Raw genomic sequence first — 24,037 nt, 5'->3', positions numbered from 1 at the left:
GTGGACAACAAACCAGTCAAGGGTCCACCTGGTTGTCCCTCACGTGTAGACCACTAGAAGCTGTTTAACGTCAAACAGTTCACCATGGGCTACAGAAAACGTGTGCCAGCAGACATTATCTATACTTTTTCCAGCCACGTTTTCTTTTTCTCATTCGAGTCTGTATTTTTGCAGCCTTTTCTTTTTTTATCGGGGGAGTAACGTTACTGCTCGTGGTGGAAGGCGTACCGTCTGCAGTGTCCTGTGAACCTGTGTCGTTGTGAGCCATGCTGGATTGTTTTGCCAGTTGCCTCAGTCTCTTGTCTTCCGGTATCTTCTTGCAAGCGACAGTAGCTCGACCAATGAGAAAAGCAGGATTCTGCATTGTTATTCTCGTGTGTGAGTGTGCTGTCGGCTCATTGGTCACAGAGCAGGAGAGGGCTGGCAGTAAGATTACCGTATATTTTCATATAAAACGCCCTGTCATTCATTGATTCCATTGACATTTTAAAGACCATTTTGATTTTCACGGAAATACGGGACAAAGTGCATCCCTTTTAAGCTCAATACGGGATGCATAACTTTGTTTCTAAATATGGGACGATTCCGTTTTTCAAGGGACGGTTGGCAACCCTAGCTGCTGATCACATGGAAACAAGGAAAAGCCGGAATTGTTAATTTAGGTGTTGTGTTGCAACTGATGCACCTTTGAGTACTGCAGAGTCATTTGAAGTGGGTGTGAATGCTGATTGTACGCATACACATCGAAGACAAAAGCCAGATGTCAGTGCGTAGGTTTATTGTCCAATGTGAAAGGGTTTAACATGTAGCAGCCAGTAGACTGGACTGCTCCTTTCCTTTCCCCTCTGCTGTGAGTGAGAGGAGGGGCTGTGGAAATGAGGGTGTGGTAAAACCCATATGATTGGGACACACCTGGGAGAATCAGGCCATCCAAAAAACAACCGGAGAGTGTGGGAGAAGAAGAGGAGCGTGGGAGCAGAGGAACAAAAGAGTGGCTGGAAAAGGGGTGAGTTTTTGGGAGAAAAGCACATGGAACTGAGGAAAGCTGAAGGACCTCGTCTTCCTGAATCATCAGAGCAGGTTTGGACAACTTTTTTGAACTACCTTTTTGCTCTGGATTAATGCGAATGACAGCTTCGGATATTAACTGTGGATAATTGCTCCTTGTGAACCTCACTAGCCGTTTTTGGACAGAGCACCAAGCCGCCACTTTGCCCGTCCTTTTGGCGGCTCGGATGCGGTTTTAGACAGAGGTCGGCAAATTGGGGCTCTGTTTTGGTCCGCCGATTTTCCGCCTCGGAGGGTACACTTATTTCCGCCTCGCCTGCTATCTAAAAACGAGGCGGCAATGTGCCGGCCTCTGCGTGAGGTGGGTGGAGGTGTCAATGACCTGCACTGAGTTTTAAAACCAGGAAACAGCTGATCACAGCATCATTTCATCCGCAGACATTAAGATGAGCAACTGGACAGCCGCTGAGATCCAGGAGATGCTAGCATCTTCTCGGTCTCTGTAGCTGTTTGGTTGTGTTAGCTTGTTGTTGTAGCAGCAAGCTAGGAACGGTTGCTACTTTCAAATTAATAGTCCCCCGCTAAGAACCCAGTTCTAAACTCCAATGGGGTGCAATGTAAAGCTCTTATTTTGAAGACAAATTCGTTGTCACTGTTCACAGCCCAACTTCGAGCTTCATGTCACGTCACATGTTTACGCCAACCTCAGAGGCGGCTTTTGGAAAAGGAGGAATATTACGCCTCCGTTTTAGAAAGACAGGCCGGCACATTTCCGTCCTTACCTTGGAGCAAATGTGCCGCCTTTTCTATCTAAAAAGGGCTAGTGTTTCCCTTTGACCAGAGACTGCCACTATCCCTGCGTACACCACTGTGCCCATTCCTCATTATCCCACAGCCCTTTACTTCTTCAACCTGGGAAAGCTTCTCCCAGTCTGGACTTTCCCCTTCCCCCCTGCTATCCAAGTAACCCATCTGGACTGACACAAACACAAACACAAACACAAACACACACACACACACACACACACACATTCCCATTCACCCTACATTTCTGGACGTTTACAAATGGACACTATTTCAGTGGTTTAAAACAAAAGAATGACATTTAAACTGAATGAATTGTTTTGAAATGAATTTATTTTGTCCTGAAATATTGTTAAAACATTAATAATTATTGAAATGTGCATTTGGAGTGGACATTATATGATTTGATTTAAACCTATTCCTCAAATCTTTTGTGATGTGTGACCTTAGTGAGACCGTAAACCCTGAGGTGATAAATTTGATATAATTATAATTTATGTAGTTGGCGCCCTAATTAATCTACTTTCGGGTCTTCTTAAGTTACGCCACAAACATACATACTTATTTTAATTCAAATCAAAATCTTTTCCTAAACCTTACCAAATTGCTAGCGTGCAACAAAGGTCTGGGTCGCCTGTGGCTGGTCTGCTTCTTCTGTCATGTTGTTTTGGGAGTCACTGGCAACCAACCTATTCAGTCATTTAGGTATGAGGATGTGTTGTTGTGTTGTTGATACATAGCTAATATAAAGACCTCATTTTATTTCAAGAACAAGATATAGACTTTTTCCCAGAACAGAACACAAATGGAGGCTATGTTGGTGTGTGTGCGTGTGTGTGTGTGTGTGTCTTACGTCTGTAGTTGATTCTGGTGATAGTGTCTCTATTGAGCATGCGGTTGAGGAAGGAGTTGGAGTTTTCAGAGAGCTGAGAGATGTCACAGAGAGAAAAAAGGGGTCAAATATTCATCACAAGCCGCTGCACAAGACACACACTCACGCACGCACGCACACACACACACACACACAATGCAGTAAAATACATGAAGCATTATGTCTACGGATTGAAATAGTGATCTTTTTTCTGTCCTGCAGTCCTTACATTAGTGTAATGAAAATCCATAATCCACGACTGAGAGGATATTTTTATAATGTACAATATGTTACAAGTCAGTAAAACCACCCGATAAGCTCTTTTTCTTAATTGACCCTTTATTATGTTCCATTGTCTCCAGAAGCACTTGCTGACAAGGCCGGATTATCCATAGACTGGATTGGGCAAGTGCCCAGGAGCACCAACCATTGTCAACCACCTCATGACACAAACTTTCTGAAAAAATGTTTTACGTAAATGTTTATATAATTCAATGGAAATTGTTGAAAGACCATACATTACTTGTTTATGAATATTAATTTCTCAAAAATAACAACAATAATAATAAATCATGATTACATGACCCCATCACACCCCCCTCAGTCAGAGTTGAGTTGGTCCACAAAGTAGTGAGAACATTAGAAGGATGAATTGCATTCACTAGCAGCAGGAGCAGTGCTGACGAAGCCGAAACTAACTGTGGAGACAATACTGCTAGCGGGGAGGTGCTGCAGCCCTTAGTGCTACTACACAATTACCACACATGAGCTTGTGGCATGTCAAGTGTCCGAGGTTTGGTTCTGTTTGCAGCTCTTTCAGACCGGCACTGCCTCCGTGTCTGCTGCTGCTGCTGCTGCTGCCCACCTTGTGCCGACTGCCGCGGCCGCTTTCCCCCCCATGTATTCTGCCCTCAACTCCTCTGCCAGTTGCTGCAGGACTTTCCTCCAAGCTCTCCTTCTGCTGGTGCACTCCTTCAATAAGATGCAGGCATTGATCCCAGCCGGGATGAGGATGTTATAGAAGATCGCCACTGGCTATCTTTCTGCCTTTGACAGAGTACGCCCTCACCATCTGGTCGAGGACGTCCTCGCCGTACTTGGTGTTGTTGTAGTACATCACAGACTCTGGTGTTGCCTTCACCCCACTAAAGGTGCCCACAGCTGTGTGCACGGTGCTCAGGATGCAGACATTCTTCCTTGGCTGGTACACAGTCAGAGTCGCATCACTTCAGTACTTTCGTGTTGAACAGCTCCACTTGCTGTTTCACTGAGGGGAATACTGTTGTTGTGGCATTGATGCCAATAAAGTGAATTTGAATAGAATTGTATTAATAAACCTTTAGATTCCTGCCTATAGACTGATAAGCATTGTGTTTACAAATGAGCAATAAATCCAGTGCCCAGGTGCACCAAATGGGGTTAATACGGGCCTGCTTGCTGACTGTCACGGTTGTTTGTAATATATTATTTTAAGAAATAGCTTTTATTGTGAAACAGCTACTTTTATATTGAAATGTTCGGTGTACTTGAGAAGGGAGAGATTACAGAAAAGGATGCGCACATGTCCCATTAGTAAACATGCCAAGTGGTGAAAGTGGTTGTAAAATGTTTAAGGACCCTCCAAGAATCAAAGATAATTCCCGTACTTGCAGCACGCAGCCAACGAGGTAACTTGTGTTTCTTTTGTCTTTGTTTTTCCTTTGATAAGCAGTTTTCCACATACTGTGAATGCTTTTATTGTTGCTATATTTGTCTTTATATAGAGATTTGGTGGTTTTGGTGGATTGGGAGGGAAAGACACAAATAAACCTGTTGAAAGAAAGCCACTTGTGTTTGCCATGCTTCGAGAGAATTACACTGACCTTTATGAAGATGGAGACCACTGCGATGCCATGAGGGCTCTTAGCTGCCTCAGTGTAGTTGGCATACAGATCCTGGTTATAATGGATCAGCTGGACCTGACAGAGACACACAGTGATACAGAGCGTTACAAGCAATTACAAGAACATGTGTGCTATTGTCACTTGATGGAAATTGGTTGTCAGTATTGTTGATTCATCACTCTTTATTCACTGGTCTTATTGAATGGGTTAGTTTCATCAGAAAGGGCAGGTCACACAAAGTGGCACAAAGCTCACCATCTGCTGGAGCTTGTAGCTAGTCAGGCAGGCTGCCTCTGCTGCTCCTGCTGTTGGTGTTCTGTCTTTGTTAGAGTTGACTGCATTGTTGATCAGGGGCCTTATTACCAAACAGTTTCAGTCAGTTTAGATCTTAAAGAGATGTTGTATGAGGCACTAATCACTCGTCAGTTTGTTACCTGCAGTAGATGACTGTCAGCTGTTCATCAGAGTGGAGAAGCAGCTGGCAGGAAGCTGGACTTTGTACTGCTGAAGCTGTACCAGGAGCAAGAGTTAAGTGTATGCTATGTCTATTTTGGGGGCTTTACATTGCAGTTAAACAGCCTTTTCCTTTGGCATTACACACACACACACACACACACACACACACATACACGTGAACAGGGGCAACAGGGCACTCGTCGGACTCCAATATCTAAGAGGGGACTCCTGTTTCTGGTCATTTTGAAGAAACAAAAATATAATACTATAGCTTCTTTTAAGGTCTTTTACCATAATAGTACTTCAAATGTGTTCTTTTAATTTTTTTAAAGAAAAAACCAAGAGGGGACTTGGATCCTTCAGCGATGTCTACCTATCAAAGAGGGGACTTCCATATCCTGCATTGGAGCTGTCTGCACCCATTCTTTCACCTAATGATAGTTTGTTTACGAAAGAGATTTTCATTGTTTCTTTCTGAAGTTGATAATTAACTTTGATGACATCAATATATAAACATTTCTATGGAAAACGGAAAATACGTTTTACCTGTAAATCAGAAGTGATTTGGCTGCATGCACAAATATTAGTACAAGCAACTTAACTTACTTAGTTACATTTTAGAGATCAATTACACCAGGACACTAATTTTAAGGGGAATGCATATTCATCTACTAAATAATACCATTTATATTCTTTAAACCTGATTTGTCATTCTGTTTTAATATCAAAATATTAAGGTTTAGTTCTAGTGGATGGCTTAGCCATTTACCAGATCTTCTCTGTATTAAATTGAGGAACCAAGCAGAATGAAAGAAAGTAACAAGTACTTCCAATAAAGGATAAAAACAATCAGGATAAAGTCAAGAGGAACAGGAATATAGTTTCCTTTCATTTTTAATTCATTGCTAAGAATGGATCTATTATAAACATCCCCAGGAGTCCCCTGTTAGGTAGTGTATTACAGCACAAGTTCCCTCTTGGATAGCATGGAGCGACACTCACACTCCAACATGGAGTGTCTTAAACTCAACTGAGTTGTGTCTTCAAATATTGTTTTCTTTTATAACAATACATTAAGCTCAACTTTAGTAGATTTCCCAGGTTAAAGCTTCAGTCTCTATGAAAGTGAAGGAGTACAGGGAAGGCGAAAAAAAAAACAATGTTAATTTAAATTTTTAAAAAAGGAACAACCTGGATTAAGCTAAAATGAAGATCATCAGCAGTGAGATCATTGTTTTCATGCTTAAGCACAAGCCTTTTTCACATTTGAATCCAAAAGAGCGCAGCAGAATTTCACCCCTCACCGCATCTGAGACTTTCACACGTTGTAGGATGCAGAGAATTGGTGCAGGATTCCTGCACTCAAAGGGGCGTGAGGATGGGGCTACTGAAACATCCCCAGGAGTCCCCTGTTAGCTAGTATATTACAGCACAAGCTCCCTTTTGGATAGCATGGAGCGACACTCACACTCCAACATGGAGTGTCTCAAACTCAACTGAATTGTGTCATCATATATTGTTTTCTTTTATAACAATACATTAAGCTCAACTTTAGTAGATTTCCCAGGTTAAAGCTTCAGTCTCTATGAAAGTGAAGGAGTACAGGGAAGGCGGAAAAAAAAAACAATGTTAATTTAAAATTTTAAAAAAGGAACAACCTGGATTAAGCTAAAATGAAGATCATCAGCAGTGAGATCATTGTTTTCATGCTTAAGCACAAGCCTTTTTCACATTTGAATCCAAAAGAGCGCAGCAGAATTTCACCCCTCACCGCATCTGAGACTTTCACACGTTGTAGGATGCAGAGAATTGGTGCAGGATTCCTGCACTCAAAGGGCCGTGAGGATGGGGCTACTGAAACATCCCCAGGAGTCCCCTGTTAGCTAGTGTATCACAGCAAAAGTTCCCTCTTGGATAGCATGGAGCGACACTCACACTCCAACATGGAGTGTCTCAAACTCAACTGAATTGTCTCTTCAAATTTTGTCTTTTATAACAATACATTAAGTTCAACTTTAGTGGATTTCCCAGGTAAAAGCTTCAGTCTTTATGTAAGTGAAGGAGTACAGGGAAGGCGGAAAAAAAACAATGTTAATTTAAGAATTTAAAAAAGGAACAACCGAGATGAAGTTAAAATAAAGATGATCAGTAGTGAGATTGTTGTTTTCATGTTCAAGCACTAGGCTTTTTCACACAGAGTCGCTGCATTATCACCGCAGTGGTGGTTTGCCGAATCTCTGCCATTGTTTGTTCACACAGAACCAAGCAGCTCCAGTGTAAAGAAGAACCAGTGTGTAATTCACACAGAATGCCAGCGCTGCAGATCCAAAAGAGGCATGATGATACAGATCATGACATTGAGATCTATGTGTGTTTTTTCCCCCAGTGTCCTCCTGTTAATGTACCCGGTGACTGTTTTAATCATATCGATGCAGCTATAATGTGTAGTGATTAAGATGTTGACCCACCAATCATCCTGGAAAGTGACAAAGTTACGTTATTCGCTCTAAATTACATAATTACATAATCGCCATCAGTAAAGAGGACGCTGTCTGACTCTTTCACTTGTGGGGAGGGATGCTGTTTTCTGGGGAAAGTTTGCTGTAGTCTCGGTCAGGAGGGCTGACCATAGCGGTGATTTTTTTCAAGACAGTAACTACAACAACACAATAGTGGAAGGAGACAAACACTTGGGGAATTAACTCCTTCGGACCCTGTGTCCATTGGAATGGTCATGTCATATTTCTGTCTCAAAACCAATAAATACTCTGTAATTGATTGATATCAGCAATGCGGGTTACTGATTGGATCCTGATTATCCAATCACAATCATGTCATGACTTTGAGCATGCTCAGAGAGAGTGACAGATATCGGACAAGACAAGCATGGCGGAGCAACTGCAGAGAGGGAAGAGTAAGCGCCCATTTTCAATCCAAAATATACATTTTTGTTCATGCTGGCCAAACAAATTTGCTGTCAGTACAATTTTAACTGTTACAAGTGATAATATTTGAAATTATTTTGAACACATATCATATCATTAATTTAGAGGATTTTTTTCTTCCTTCACAATATACATAGATGTAAACATGAACAGAAACATACCTGGATAATGCTATCTCGAGACTCAAAACAAATAAAATGCCAGGTGAGAATGGATACTCTGCAGAATGGTACAAAACTACTCTACTCCTCTTTACTCTTAATGGAGGAGAAACACCAGCTTCTTGGAAACATGCCATCATCTCGGTAATTCCTAAGGTGGGGAAAGATAAATCTGAGTGCAGTTCATACAGACCGATATCGATTTTAAACTTCGACTATAGACTATATGCCTCAATAATTGCAAAAAGATTAGAAAATATTATTCCGGATATAATAGATGAGGACAAGACAGGCTTCCTTAAAACCAGACAGACACAAGATAACGTAAGACGGGCTTTACATTTAATGGAGCATATGAGCAAAAATAAAGATAAATCCATTGGTCTCAGCCTTGATACCGAAAAAGGCATTCGATTCAGTTAGTTGGGAATACTTACACTTAACATTACAAATATTTGGCTTTGATATTGAAGTCATCTCATATCTAAAAATCTTATATTATTCCCCCTCAGCCAGAATAAAAATAAATGGTAGTCTGACCAACCCTGTGCCACTTGAAAGAGCCTGTCGGCAGGTGTGTCCCTTAAGTCCGACCTTGTTTGAACTATTTATCGAACCTCTGGCTCAGGCTATTAGAGAAGACCAGGACATAAGAGGAATTTGGATTAAAGACACAGTGTTTAAGACCTGCCTTTTTGCAGATGACATATTGATCACTCTTTCACAGCCAGATTTGAGTTTACCAAAACTAATGTCATCCTTGAAAACATTAGGCAAAAGGTATCATAACGTACTGTCTTATCTCTGATAAAGGGAGAGTGATGTGACCTCAAGTTGAGAGTTGGACAAAAGATGCCTGTGGTCTACTTGAATTTACATGACCTTGTTTTGCAAACAAAGGCGAACGTTTGCATCGTAGTCCTAACCAAGTGAACCAATCACTGTCCAGATATCTGCTCAATATCATTTGCATCACTGTGGAAGCACACATTTGCATCCCCTAACCTCAGGAACCAATCACCGTCCAGATATCTGCTCAGGATTCTGTATACATTCTGGGCTTTTTTCACAGAAAGTTTGCCAGCCTTTGGCAACTACAGACTTTAAGAAATCTAACATCGAACATTGACCTATTTCTGCCTTCTACCAGCTTCGCGGCTAAAGTGACAGGTAAGTTCAACATTTTTACATATACCTCTGTATGGATGAATCAGTTGAGTCTGTTAAAATCAATATGCTTTAGAGTAGATGCAGTATAGGCAAAGGTTTTTTTCCACAAGTCAAAACACCTCCATTTTGCATATTTGTTAAATGTAATAATATAAATTTCATTATGACTTCATTTCACGGATTTTCATGAAAATAATCTTGTTGAAACCTATTTAAAATTCATGAGACCGTGCAAAATCCTACAGCTGTACTCCAAATACTTTTTGAGTAGTGAATTTGTGAGGTTTAGGCCTCAGACCAAAATTACTCATTTAGTGATTCTTTGTTTGTATGATGCAATCCTTGTGGTTTTTGTCCTGGATTTGTTGCTCCAAGGAGCAGTCGGGGTTGCTGCAGATGGGGGAGCTGGAATCAAACCTGGTGAAAAACCGGTTGAACTTGTTTGCTCATTGTTCATTTCCCTAAGCTACTCCTTCACCTTTCCTGGATTGGATCGAAATTAGTCCTGAACATCCAAGACACCCTGTAGAAGCTTGGCCACATGTTTTCATTTCAATAATTGATGCTGAACATTCATGTAAATTAACAAGCAGTCTTTTTGTTTGAGTCCTCCATATAAAACTACACAGATACAGCTAAATATAGGGCCAGAGGTGAAACACCCACTTTTGGGGTTATTTTGACCCAAAAAGGTGATCGTTGAGGCTTAGAACACACACAAATAATAACAGAAATGCTGAAACTTTGTCTTAAATTGAAAAAATTCCCAATCCCTATTTTGAGTACAGCTATGGTTTTGCAAGGTCCAATTAATTGATATATTGATCTTCTGATGGTGAGGTCCCTTTGGCTCTACCTGGTCGTGTTTTGGAAACTGATCCAGTTTCTGTCTAGTGTTTTAGAGTTTGATGTACTGCCCCCTTATAAACCTTTAATCTAGCCATACTAAGTGTACTTAAAGTACTTAAAGACCAATGGAGTCCTGACTGTCATTGAGTTTCCCCCCAGTTGCCTGACTTCAATTCCATTGAACATTATAATTTTGGCAGTACAGTAACTACTACTGCTTTCATGAAGTCACTGAGGCTTTCATGCTTGTCATTAAATTGCATAAAACAGCCAATTTAAATATATTTGTTATTTGTGAAGACAGTGCATCGTATATATTATCATCTTCATTACTCCACAGAAAAATGACATCCAGAAGGGTTCAACCTATAAAAGGAAGCCTTGCACTTCATTGCTGCTGGCAAAGATATAGCCATATACACAGGAGAAGAACTTGTGTATGACTATGGAGACCCTAACTGTCCAGGGCGACATGTATGTATATGTCTATTTCTATTTACACATTTTGTTTCTTTGACACACAAAATTTCATCATTTAACTAAGTTGTAAGGACTCTCATCCATGCCAATATTGTGGATATGATTTGATTAGTAACTGGTTTAAATTCTTTTTAAGCTCATTGTTGAAACTCGAAATGTAGACTTGCCATTACATAGTGCAGTATAAAATATTGAGAAAGTATGAGAAAAATTGTAAGGTATCTTAATTGTCTGTCACTGATGTGAGAAATAACAAAGAGAGAAAATGGATTATAGATATGACAGTCTACACTCATATAGTTGTGATCTCATTGATGTAACCAATCTTATCAGTCAACATTTACACTTGCTGTTGGTAGGATTAATATTATACATGTCAATAGAACCTTATTCCCAAATACTGTCAAATTTTTTACATAGTAAAATTATTGTTTTCATGCTTTAAATGTCCTTTGTTTTAGAATACCACTGCTTCATCCTGTGATGGGCATGCAGACAACAGGGTAAAGATATTAAGCTTTCTTTCTTCAATTATATTCACTGAAGATGAAGGGCAGTGGAACAAGTTTGAGCATCTGTAGCGACCCATTTCTGTGTTGGAAGATGCCTAATTTGCCTATTTTGTCTCCCCTCTCTGTGGATACAACCTAGGTGAATCAGATATCCAAGCGAGTTGAGCTTGAAAGTGTTCATTTAAAGGTAATTCATGATGTAAAATATACCATTTGAAGTTGTCTTGCATAGTCAGAAGAACTCATGATTGATTTGTATTTAAATTATTGTTATTGTTACTCATTCTCTACAATTTGACTAGGTAAATGCAAATAGTTTAATGTAAAGAGTGGTTTTGGTGACTGTTAGTTGACATTATTTCAATTCCATTCCATTCCATTTTAGGTTGCGGGGTGCGTGGTGCATTACATCCTGACTGATGGGCAACATCCCTATCAAACCAGAACGAACACCCTACTCCAGTGATCCACTTGGGCTGTCTCAAAATGTCCTAACAGGCAACTTCACTCTTCATTGTGAAGAAAAATGGATGAGCCTAAAGGATATTATTACCAGAATGCTGAAAAGTTCATTTGAAGAACGTCCAACCATTGAGGAATGCCTTCAGGTTTTCACATGTAAGTGCCAAGACTAACACTCTCTTCACGTTAAATATTCTGTATGTTTTATTTGAAGTTCATTCCATGCCAACTCCTCCTCGTTCATGTCATGTAGGGGTGGGGGGTGTGGCAGGGTTTGTGGTGGGTAAGAGCAGGGGGGTGGTCGTGAGGGATGTGGTGTCTGCTGCGGGGGATGCTATGGGGTTGTGGGAGCTGTGTGGGTTTTGTCCTGGAGTTGTTGCTCAGAGGAGCAGCAGGGGGGCTGGGGGAGGTAGAGTCAAACGTGTTAAAAAAAGGTTGGACTCGTTTGCTCATTGTTCATTTACCTCAGCTGCTCCTGCACTTCTCCTCTGGAAGCCACTTACAGTGCCTTGCAAAAGTATTCACCCCCCTTGAACCTTTCCACATTTTGTCACATTTTAACCACAAATGTAAATGTATTTTATTCGGATTTTATGTGATAGACCAACACAAAGTGGTGCATAATTGTGAAGTGGAAGGAAAATGATACATGGTTTTACTTTTTTTTTACAAATAAAAAACAGTTAAGTGTGGTGTGCAAAAGTAGTAATCCCCCCCTTTACTCTGATACCCTTGAATAAAATCCAGTGCAACTAGTTGCCTTCAAAAGTCACCTAATTAGTAAATGGAGTCCATCTGTGTGCAATCTAATCTCTGTAAATATAGCTGTTCTGTGAAGGCCTCAGAGGTTTGCTAGAGAACATACAGCAAACAGCATCATGAAGCCCAAAGAACACACCAGACAGGTCAGGGATAAAGTTGTAGAGAAGTTTAAAGCATGGTTAGGATATGAAAAAATATCCCAAGCTTTGTACATCTCACTGAGCACTGTTCAATCCATCACCTGAAAATGGAAAGAATATGGCACAACTGCAAACCTACCAAGACATGGCTGTCCACCTAAACTGACGGGCCGGGCAAGGAGAGCATTGATCAGAGAAGCAGCCAAGAGGCCCATGATAACTCTGGAGGAGCTGCAGAGATCACCAGCTCAGGTGGGAGAATCTGTCCACAGGACAGCTATTAGTCATGTTCTCCACAAATTGGGCCTTTATGGAAGAGTGGCAAGAAGAGAGCCATTGTTGAAACAAAGCCATGCAGTTTGACACAGGCCATGTGGGGGTCAAAACAAACATGTGGAGGAAGGTGCTCTGGTCAGATGAGACCAAAATTGATGTTTTGGGCCTAAATGCAAAACACTATGTGTGGCAGAAAACTAACACTGCACATCACCCTGAACACACCATGAAACATGGTAGTGGCAGCATCATGCTGTGGGGATGCTTTTCTTCAGCAGGGACAGGGAAGCCGGACAGAGTTGATGGGAAAAGGGATGGAGCCAAATACAGGACAATCTTGGAAGAAAACCTGTTAAAGTCTGCAAAAGACTTGAGACTGGGGCGGAAGTTCACCTTCCAGCAGGACAACAAGCCTAAACATACAGCCAGAGCTACAATGGAATGGTTTAGATCAAATCATATTTATGTGTTAGAATGGCCCAATAGGGCTTTTAATTAGATAAACATAGATGGGTCAAATGTATAAGACAATTCTTGCAGAAAAAGGTGTTGTTATAAATTTGTGCAAATTAAAAAGTAACTCACATTTCTTTATTCTAGGACATGGAGCAACAAGTTTTCCTTTTCCTGGAAATGTCAGATGAAGATGAACAAGACATCCTGCTGCCTGATGTTGCCCATGGATGCTTCAGTTTCCAGTGGATTTAAAAAGAAGTTAGGTGACAGATGACATACGACACAGTAACCCAAGTGGCGAAATCTGACACTCTGATTCTTTCACTGGAAGACAGAATGTTTGCCAAAAACGGAGAAAATGTGAGACAATGGTCAGACATCAGAAACAAGATGAGGGAACTTGCAAGACTTCTTGTGGCAGCAAGAGACATTGATAGAGACATTGTCTTTTTGAAGGAATTGATTAGCTAAGAAAAATTTATCACAGTACTTGATCCTGTCAAGTAGATGATTGGGTTTGATGACTCAACACGCCGGTTTTCAGTTCCTTCAACTGCACTGAAATTGCGCTATTCCCTTGTGACTGTGACATCGATTTTACAAGGACACGTTTCGGAGAAGTTTCAAGGATGAATTTCAAAACATTCCTGCAGCGAAACAAATGGAGTATGCGAGATGAAATTCTGGCCAGCCTGTCAAAGGTAGAGGGAGAACTATGCAAGATAGTCACCAGGGTAGAAATACAAGAGAAGAGGAGCCGCAAGGTAGCTGTGCTCTTCCCAAATGATATTAAATAGTCAGTTGACCTCCTGATAAAAAATTGGGAAGCAGTTGGGATTTCCCCAAGCAATCCCTACATTTTTCCCCGCCCAAATTATGGATCTTGTGAAAACAATTGTGGAACTGACACAATAAGGCGATATGCAAAGAATGTGGGGCCAGACAGCCAGAAAATATTTCCTCAACGAAATTAAGGAAGCATATTGCCACAGTTTCACAGATCGTTCACAATTTACAAACAGGAAGAGCTTGCAGGTTTCATGGAACACGATGTCGAGGTCCATAAGAGTTTTTACAGACTCCCTGAAGAAACACTGCACACAGCTTAAGTGAGCAAACTTCTTCTTGCCATACAAAGTGGACTGGGAGAATTTAAAGGAAAGTCCCTGGAAGACATCATACCAAACATCAGCTGTAAGTGAAGGATATTAGGAATATCTGTTTTTATTGTTTTGTTAAAGAAATCAAAGACAGTGTGTAATATAAGCTTTAAATATTTTGTTGCAGCTGAAGAGGAGGACAGCGACAGAGATGCAGAAGATGTCCTGCCTGAGCAGACAGCAACCTCAAGTCGAAATGGTAAGATGCACAACATATTGTATCCAGGTAAAGAAAAATCTGTTCACTAAATGCAGCGTGACTTTCAATTATTCATGGTTTCATGAAACTCAGTGCATGGAGGCTCTGAAGACAGGGCTGCTACCTCTAGAAAGTCAACAGGGGAAGTTGAGAAATCACCGTCAAGTCAAAGCGTTATGTTATTCCATTGGTTTGAAATAGAGATGCACCGATCAGGATTTTTGGGGCCGATCACCGATCACCAAAAGCAGTATCTGCCGATCCCGATATTGCCAATCACCGATCACAGTGTCAAATCCATAAATTCTTCTATATTGTTGTCTTGTGTAACTTTCATATATTTAATTAATGATTCTTCTTACACAACATTGACATTGTATTATTAAGTATAAAAATTAGGAGATGAGAAAGTATCATGAATTGACCACCGTTTTATTGCAGGCTGAGGCAATGTGCAATATTTCACACTCTAGAGACTCTCTTAGAGACAACTTGGACTCAGCTTACATAGAGTAACTGTAGATTACTAGTGGGAATGCATGCAGTCAGGGTGGGAATTTCCTCATTTTAGGGGCAAGTCCATTTGGCCTGCACTTTTTTTTCAAGGGCACCAAGGCCACATGACAGGGCACAAAGGCCACTGAGAAAATGTGTTGATTTACCTTTCAGACTGATATCATAACATCCTAATTTATAGTTAGACATGGATTATGTATTAAAACATTTTTAAAATACCAATATCAAGTTAATGTTACATTACAAAACAGTTTTTTTTAAGTAGGGTTAGGGTGAGGTGAGTTTTGTGACACCACACTGAATATTAGTGTTACTGAATATTTCTCCCAAATAGAAATTCCCCAAAATTATGGCAAAGCACATTTTTTCCAAACAAAAAATCTGTAGAATAACAGCAGGAGACCACTGATGTGTGGAGTGATTTTGGTGACAATATACTCTGAATAATAGTGAAGTTACTGAATATTTTTTGTAGTTTCTCTTTTCAGTGCTGCACTTTGTAGACGGTCCCTGCGCCCTCGTCTCACAGACGGCTGACCACACAGACCAGAGTTAATGTCCAGACGCTCGTTTTGATTAACATACGGTTGTAGCTCGTTGTCTTCCTTACTACGGTAGGAAAGAGCCGTCAGCTGTGTTTTAACAAGGTTTCACTTATGAGTTATTGATCCGGGAAGTTCGAATCTGTGAATATATTTCCAACTTTACCGGACTAAATCCTACCACATAAGTCAGTTACGTATCATGTCAAAACCGGCTGAGCTCGCTCGCTGTGCTGTAAGTTTCGTTCTTCTGTTTTGAGACGCTGCTGCTGTTTGAGAGGCTTTCACGTGAGATCATCGTGATGATGAGACTCCACCTGCGCGAACCGCGGACTCACTGAAGTTACTGTGAGTGACTACTGTGCACTCAGGTGGCTGTAATTAAAGGCAAGCTCGCTACGCTGACCGGGCCAGGGGCACAGAGGCCACTGTGGCCGTACGGTGAGATTTTTTTTTCACGCTGCATCAAGGCCAAAGTGCGAGGCAACAGCGGCCATGGCCACCGTGAAATTCCCACCCTGCATGCAGTCAGTGCATTGTCTCTTTATTGAAACGTCAGCTGATCGGCCTGATTTGATCTATTTTGAGAACTCCGATCAAAACCGATAGGGGCATTATCGGCCGATTGCGATCGGTTGCCGATCGATCGGTGCATCTCTAGTTTGAAAGATTATCTTTATGAAACATAATGACTTTTGTTGACAATAATTAATGGTGGTCATTTTCATTCATCCATTTATTCACGTTATTTCTTCATTTATTTTCAGGGAAATAGAGAAGGCATTGGTCAAAGATGGAAAGAGAACTTGTTGAACACTACTTCAAGGGCTCCCTGAAGGAAATGAAGACCCCAGGAAAAGAGGAATGTCAGCGATTCCTAAAAGAACACCAGACTAAGGGATAATGGGTGAGACTGGAAGGCAGTGAAATATTTTGTGCACAATAACGTAACAGCTGTCAAGCGACAGTTGAACCAACAGTATTAAGACCATTAATACTGGGCACCGGTATCCTGAGAGCCACATTCTGGATTATCATTGTTATGTGCCTGAATACTGGGAGCTCGCATTACAGAGCATCAGTGTGAGGGTCCAAACATTGTTTTTTCATGTGAACGGAGCATCAGTGTATCATAAAATGTGTAGTCATGTAAACAGCACTCTGTCATAACATTGAAACGTTTTGTTATATATATATATATATATATATATATATATATATATATATATATATATATATATATACATATATGTATATGTATACATACTTATTTATCAACTCCAGTTATATAAACATTGATCTATTTGAACTTTGCACTACACCAATAGCACTCATCACTGAGGTAGGAAAGACTGTACTACCACAGGGGGAGCTCTTATAGTGAGTTAATGAGATTTGAGATGAGATTCCACGTGATAATCTGTCTATGTAGTTAATCATGTGGAGAGCCATTTCCATTGTTAGGAGTACAGCAGAAGCAAGAGAGAAACTCTCAGTTTATGAGTGTGTGTGGATTTAAAAGCACTTTAAATAAACTTTGGCTTAACACAGCTCTGAATCGTCTGTGTTTTTTTGTTATTTGTAGTTATAATAATCTGAACATTGTATAATATGAACATTGTTGGGCACTGAAAACACTGTAGAAATATACAGAAAAACAGACAGCCACAGGATAAGTGTCATTCAATACCATCCAACAGGGGACTTGTGTCATTTTGTACAGGCAGAGAAAGGGACTAATGCAACTCTACACTGTGGACAAACTTAACTCTTTTACAGCTTTTTGGACAAAAAGCCAAATATAAAGACCTATTAGACAGTATTATTTTGAACCCTGATGCAGTATTGTTATGTGCATTCACATTTATCAATCCAATTGTTATGATACTGCTCGGCTTGGCCACCCTCATATATACATTCTACATTTGCCAAACAAAAACATATAACTTAATGTGACAGTACTTTGTATTCAAGTATTCACATTAATTATTTTAATTTTATCCCAGTTATTTTTCCTCCTCTAAATTACTTGATGCTCTCCTGCCTTTTTGGTGGCTACTTATTTCAGTAGTTTTTTGCTTAAAACTTAAGACATCCACGAAAGCTGAACCTGAATCTTTTTTGATAATAAGCTTACTAACAAACCTATTTAGCTTTATGAAAAAACCTTCTCATAATTGTTGTTGAAGTTACTATTTTCTTGTACCAAAAAAGAAAACAAAATGATCTTACTGCTAATTTATTTTTTGTGATTTTATTCTGGTTTTCCAGTTTCTTCCTTTTTTTTTTAATTGTGAAAATCAATATTATTGTTCTGCTCTGTGGGTACCTTTTAATTTTGATGCAGTGTAGTTGCTTTCTCTATTTTGTTGTATCTTTTAAGAGACTGGTTTCTCCAGTCCCCTCTGCAGTCTGAACGACCCGCCGACGATGCAGGCCATTCATATGCATGAGTGCTAAATACGACGTGTGTGAGTTAATCCTTACAATTCCTGCTCCAGTCTGCCAGGAGAGTGTTAAGTATGGATTTAAACATTCACACGACTCCAGGTCCCCTCTTAGTAAATATGAAAAAAATTTACCAGCAGGCTTTAGGCATGATTCTAGCATGATTGAAGGCATGTGCAAGAGGGGACCTGAAAAATGTCCCCTGTTAGCCGACAAGTCCCCTGTTCGTGTGTGTGTTACGATCCTGAGGTCCCCTGTTATAGAGTTACACAAGTGCACACACACACACACACACACACACACACACATACACGCTCGCGCACGCACACTTATACACGCAAACAAGCACAATGCATGATTTAATGTCAGCTTCTCTGCATGGAGCCGAGCCAAGCAGCTACACACACACACACACACACACACACACACACACACACACACAGCTCCTCTCTCTCTTGCTCTCCATCTTTCTCCGTCCGTCTCTTTGTCTCTCGTTTTTTATTTCCCTAAAGGTAAGACATATTTAAATTTGAATGCCAAGTGTGAGGAGGAACTCCAAATGCCAGATTTAGTCATGAAAATAGTGGCTTTTAATGAAGAAAACAACAATAATTTGAGTATTATTTTATGTATTTATCACCATGAGCCTTTATTTATTTATTCATTTTTTTGACAATACATACGTCGTAAAAGTAACTTATTCCAGAGTGAAAAATGCCAACAAGCTGTAAGTCTGTAGTGCGAGCAGCCAGTGAAGTTTTGAAGTGGAGTGCTCAAACTTTTGAAAGCAGTGCCGACAAAAAGGAGTACGTGTGCAACCAGTATTCCTCACTGTGAGCTGAAATGTACGCTTGATCGGGATAATTTTGGGGAAATCTGTGAAATAACAGTGTTTCTCTGTAAGACAAATAGTGCTATCTTTTTGTTGAAGGTGTTCAATCGTAATAATCGAGGACAAATCTCTCAGATAACAGTGTTCCTCTGCAAAACCTTTATTCGAATTAGGACATTTTACTTGTCAACTGACCATTTTTTAAATTCTTTATTTACAGTGGACCATTCTCTTCCCATGACAACATATGTTTGTGTGACATGTTATAACACCACAAGTGTCCTTTGTCGGCTACAGTGCAAATGATTTCGCACATATTCCCCTGCTGCTTTTTGATTTCTAACGGGATTCACGCTAGCAGAACTCCACGAATCATGATTGAAAAAACTTCCACCGAAGCCATTTTAGGTTGGAGCCCTCACCCATGCTGTCTGACTGAGCTTTTCTCACCGGTTGTAACCAGCCATTAGTCGAGATCGTAACCATTTGTGTTGTCGCCACCAGCCGCCCTTTTCATCCCCAGCACAACACAACACCACCATCAGTGAGTGCTAAATAGCCTGTCGAGTATTTCTGTGGCTGTATTCATCAGCCACTCTAGTATACTCTTGATATATGCTATTATATTATTGTCTGACATGGCATTGAGGCTCCCTGGATTATCAATCAATCGTGTGTTTCAGTCTGTTTGGCAAACAGCAGCTCCTTTCATGTCATTAACTTTCCCTGCTGGTTATTGGATCAGCAAACACACTGCGGTGTCCATATTCTGCTCGAGCACCATCATAAAAATCGTACACTTGGCCCTGTGCACCGATGACTCAACCTATCAGGTAAAACACGGCATTGTAAAGCTCTGCGGGCCTAAATCAGTGCTTTATGGTGGTAAAACATTGGACGTATTGCTTTTCTGTCTGTTTTTCTGCATCTTTATCTTTCGTCTGCCAACAGCGTCCTGCAGCTGCATAACGGAGCCGAGCTTCTCCGCGGTCAACGTACACATCTGTTTCCTTTGTTTCTCCTCTTAGTCCATTGATTGCTTTCCTCCACCTCCCCTTCTACACGTAGCCGACTTTCTGTGATTCACAACTTGATATTTAGGTACCGGCTTAGGTTGCATGAGCTAAACTGGCCTTTGATGGACATTCAGCCTGACTGAGCTCATGTTACACCTTTAATAAATGTCGTTCACCTTCAAATTTGAAATGTCTGCTGCTGTTTTTGTTCCTGTATTTTTGTTTTCATTTCAAGAGACAACTTAAAGGATAAGTCCACCCAAAAAAAAAAGAAATGTTGGTCCTTTATTTACTCACGCGACTTGGCATTAGGTTTGTATTCCACAAAACACGTCTGGAGCTTCACAGCAAAACAGAGTTGCGGCATTCTCCTAAACAACTGAAGTGGATGGGGACTTGTTTTAAAGAGTAACAAAACACAAGAAAAAAAATAGAATGTCCCCAAGTAGCTCATTAGGGGTATTCCAAGTCCCTAGAAGCCCAGAGACCCTAGACTGATTCAAAAGAAAGGTAATTAACACCCTTTTTCAAGCTGATCAACCTTCCCTGTTTCTGCTAGGCTAAAATCGTTAGCTTTCGGGTGCACGAGCTTGACTGCCTGTCGAGAGTGTATATCATATATTTTCAAATCAAATTGCGTTCTCTCGGCTTACGCAGACTTGTGTGGAGCCCATTTATGTTTTCTTTTTCATGTTTCAAAACGAGTCACCATCTAGCTCAGTTGCTCAGGAGAATGTCGAAACACTGTTGCAAACTTCAGAAAATGTTTTGTGGATAGTAGATGCTGACTATATTTTTATTATATGGGTGAGCTTATCCTTTAATGTAAATGACAGGTTTTCCCCAGTGTATCAGGACTCTTTCTCTTCACTTTCTTCTTGATTTGTTTCGACAAAAACAGTCTTAACCAATCTTTGCTGTGGCGCATTCTCATCTGGAATGGTGCGTACTGAATCCACACAGCAAAGAATTAGCAAACAAACATGTCAGAAAGCAAAAATCATTGGAAATCGGCCATGCATGTTATTACTCTTCATGCATCTAGGCTGGAAAAAAACTATGCAGGTCAGGGAGCGAGGGTGCATCTCTTTTAACATTTTGAATTTTACCACAGAAAGTACACACAATGATTTTACCTTTTGTTTATCTGTGAGAAACAAATGTACTTAAATCTTTTTACCAAACTGCTGAAGGACCCTTTAAGATGCTGACAGCACGGTGAGCAGATGAAATGTAATCGTAATCTACGTCTTGGGAAATATATGTTGTGTCACATTAAAACACAAATGGCCCGTTACGGATAAAATAAAAGTAAGTTAGTGCACTTGCAATTAAAAGGATCAGCTGTTGACATAAATCCATAGCAATGAACAGGATTTGATCACCTCTGATAAAGAGGAGAAATAATGCACCTCACGCCATCGTAATTGATGATGACGTCGACTTAGCAATATATCTCTGATTCAGAGGATTAGTTCTCGCCTGTGAACTTGAACTTTCAGTTTCCTTCGGTGTGTTTCGACTCTGGCCAGGGAAAAAAAAAGACAGCTTTTGCCCCAGTTTGACTTCCTTGTCGGGGCTGCCTCTCTCTAATTTCCGTGGTTTTGCTAAGACTTGCGGGGGGGGAGAAAAAGCAGCGAGAAAATCCTCTGACGCTGTAGATTGTAGATACATCTCCCATTGTAAAAATAAAAGAAATAAATAAATAGATTTTTTTTAAAAAAGAGAGAAAAGAAAACGCCTCCCGGTGTAAATGCTGCAATTTGCCTCTCAGCTGGTGGAGGCAGCTTTGACAACGGCTAAACAGCTCTGAGGCACAAAAACAATCAATACAGATTCTCTGCTCCATCCCGAGCCCACCTGCTCTCTGCTCCGAGTCCCACACAGGGAGGCAACCCCCACCACCACCACCATCACAATCACTGTACATGTGCACACACAAAGACACATATGCAAACACACACACACACACACACACACACACCCTTCCTGTGTCAGAGTTTTTGACATTCCCACCCTGACACACATGAAACGCCTCACCTGGCGAAAACTCCCATCACGTCTCACCTTTTTCTGTTTCGCGTTAATAACAACACAACAACTCTGATTTCTGTATATCTGTACATACAAGGCTGCTGTTGGAGTCTTTCAGTATGCACAGTAGGTGGTCCCTCTGTTCCCAGCCCTCGCTTTTTCTCACACCGCTGCTGTTATTTGTGTGTGTTACTCCCGTTTGACGCCCACTTCCAGGATGGGAGCGCGGCTCGCCATCAGGCGATCAAGCAGACGCGCGTGGATTCCTCCATCGCGCAAACGGGCTATACACTTTGACTCCTCTTTTTCATATTGCAATGTTGTTGATGCACCCATGTTCATACTCAAGGTCCATTTGATGCATGTGTCAGGCGTGAGGTGGAGGTTTAACTGATTACATCAAACTCCAGTGTGGTAAAAGAGCACAAAGGTGTCAATCTGGGCCCTGTGATGGGAGATCAGTGGAACAGTAATGCAATGGTAGTGAGTTATTAAATGAATAAAGAGGCAGAGCTGCCGAAGAGTATTGATTTTTCACAGCTCCCCGAGGCTCCGAGGGCTTTCAAGGCAGGGGAAGGACACACACACACACATAGGCTTGGACACACATGTATGCACACGTATACAGACACACATACGGACGGAGAGAGAAAGGTTTAAGAGTGAAAGGATAATGGCCCCAGCAGTTGCAGTCTCACTTAAAACACAGTTTGGGCTCTCAAGGTTTCCCACCGGTCACCGATCGCCTGATAAAAGGACTCATTCGGAACCAGCCGGGTTTTGTCCTCCTCCTGCTCGCGCCTCAGTTGTAATGCATGCACTCAGCGTTTTGCACAATGCTCCAACACACACGCACACGCGCGCGCACACACACACACACACACACACACACACACACACACACACACACACACACACACAAGGTTTGGTACATGCAGAGAAGCAATATCTGTGTTTGTAGCCGCTTCCAAAGCCACCTGGGGCTCATAGGATAGAGAGAAAAATCTGTTAAAAACCTCTTAATCATAAAAAGATGAAGTGTAACAGGTTTAACAAAAGCTCCTGTGTGATGAATGGCCTTATCTGATTAAGCTGAGCGATTTACCCTGAAGGTGAGTGAATACAAGGAGCCCATCGGAACACTTGCTTATTCTTGGAATACACATTATTTCTGTATTATCTTAATTAAAGAGCAAATCAATGGAGTTGCCCGAACCGGCTCGTAATAAGGCACGAGGAGGCTTCGCGTGGGCTTAGTCTAAAAGTTGCGGCGAGCTCTCTGCGGTCTCTGGAAAATGCACAAACCGTGTGCTTCTCTGTGTGTCATTTTGATGAATGCCCGGGGCTTTTTTCGCAGAGTGCAAATGTGAGGAAGCCGAGATCCATCTTGATTTCGGGAGTCCGTCGGAGTCCATAAGGGGAGGGTCAATGTCCATCCGTTAGCTTGACGTGACACTGAGCCAGCGCGAAGGGATGGACAGATCGCTGACCTCATACTTGGACTCTTGTGCGTTTGAATTTTCTCCATAGTCCCCCGTCCCCTCTTTGTTTCCTTTCCATGCGATCGTACATATTCGTGGTATGGCGAAACAATCCCTCCCTCAGCATCCACAGACACTCAGAGTCGTTCAGCCTTCTGTAATGAGTCCTGAAGGGCCTCTTGATTGCACAAACAAGAAAAAGATGCAGGCAATCGCTGGCGTCTTGTCTCTATTAGATGTTGGAGCTCTGTCCTATTGACAAGAACCTTTTCTCGGTAATGGCCCTAATGTATTTTCTTTGTTCTTTGCCAATATACGCAGGTCTCTCAACAACTCCTGTGTCTTTGTGCCTCGGCGGGCGACAGAAAATATGTGTATTCACCTGCCGCTATTATGAGAGTAAAATTCCACGGAAAATCTTTATAAAGGAAGAACTCTGGCCCGGTCTTCCTTCATAAAGCGATTTGATAGTTATTTTTCATTAGGCCTTTGTTTGACGTGTTTTGTTTGGGATCAAGGCTGAGAGGGGAGGCTTTTGTTTGCCTGTGACATCGAGGCGGTAATGGAGTGTCAT

The 24,037-nt window shown here is 41.2% G+C and overlaps 2 long non-coding RNA genes across 13 annotated transcripts in view; one reads left to right on the top strand and one right to left on the bottom strand.

The window, feature by feature from the left end:
* LOC115580753 (uncharacterized) overlaps window positions 1-16,896 on the top strand; it is a 35,298-nt gene extending 18,402 nt beyond the window's left edge. For 7 of the 12 annotated variants that reach the window (XR_003983922.1, XR_003983921.1, XR_003983918.1 and 4 more), the window contains 3 exons: window positions 14,000-14,429; window positions 14,523-14,594; window positions 16,420-16,896. This is a non-coding gene — a long non-coding RNA (uncharacterized LOC115580753). Of the gene's footprint in view, window positions 1-9,154; window positions 9,299-10,519; window positions 11,131-11,278; window positions 11,327-11,524; window positions 11,758-13,379; window positions 14,430-14,522; window positions 14,595-16,419 lie in introns of those variants that run through there. The other 5 variants (XR_003983914.1, XR_003983913.1, XR_003983912.1 and 2 more) reach the window with 5 other exon arrangements.
* Window positions 1,751-5,648, bottom strand: LOC115580754 (uncharacterized). The gene is made up of 3 exons (XR_003983923.1): window positions 5,001-5,648; window positions 4,546-4,921; window positions 1,751-2,738 (listed from the first exon to the last, which is right to left on the bottom strand). It is a non-coding gene; the product is annotated as an uncharacterized LOC115580754 (long non-coding RNA).
* Window positions 16,897-24,037: the final 7,141 nt, after the last annotated feature.

The sequence above is a fragment of the Sparus aurata genome, chromosome 4 (assembly GCF_900880675.1).
Source record: "Sparus aurata chromosome 4, fSpaAur1.1, whole genome shotgun sequence".
Taxonomy (NCBI): Eukaryota; Metazoa; Chordata; class Actinopteri; order Spariformes; family Sparidae; genus Sparus; species Sparus aurata.
This window is presented reverse-complemented; position numbering and strand designations above follow the sequence as displayed.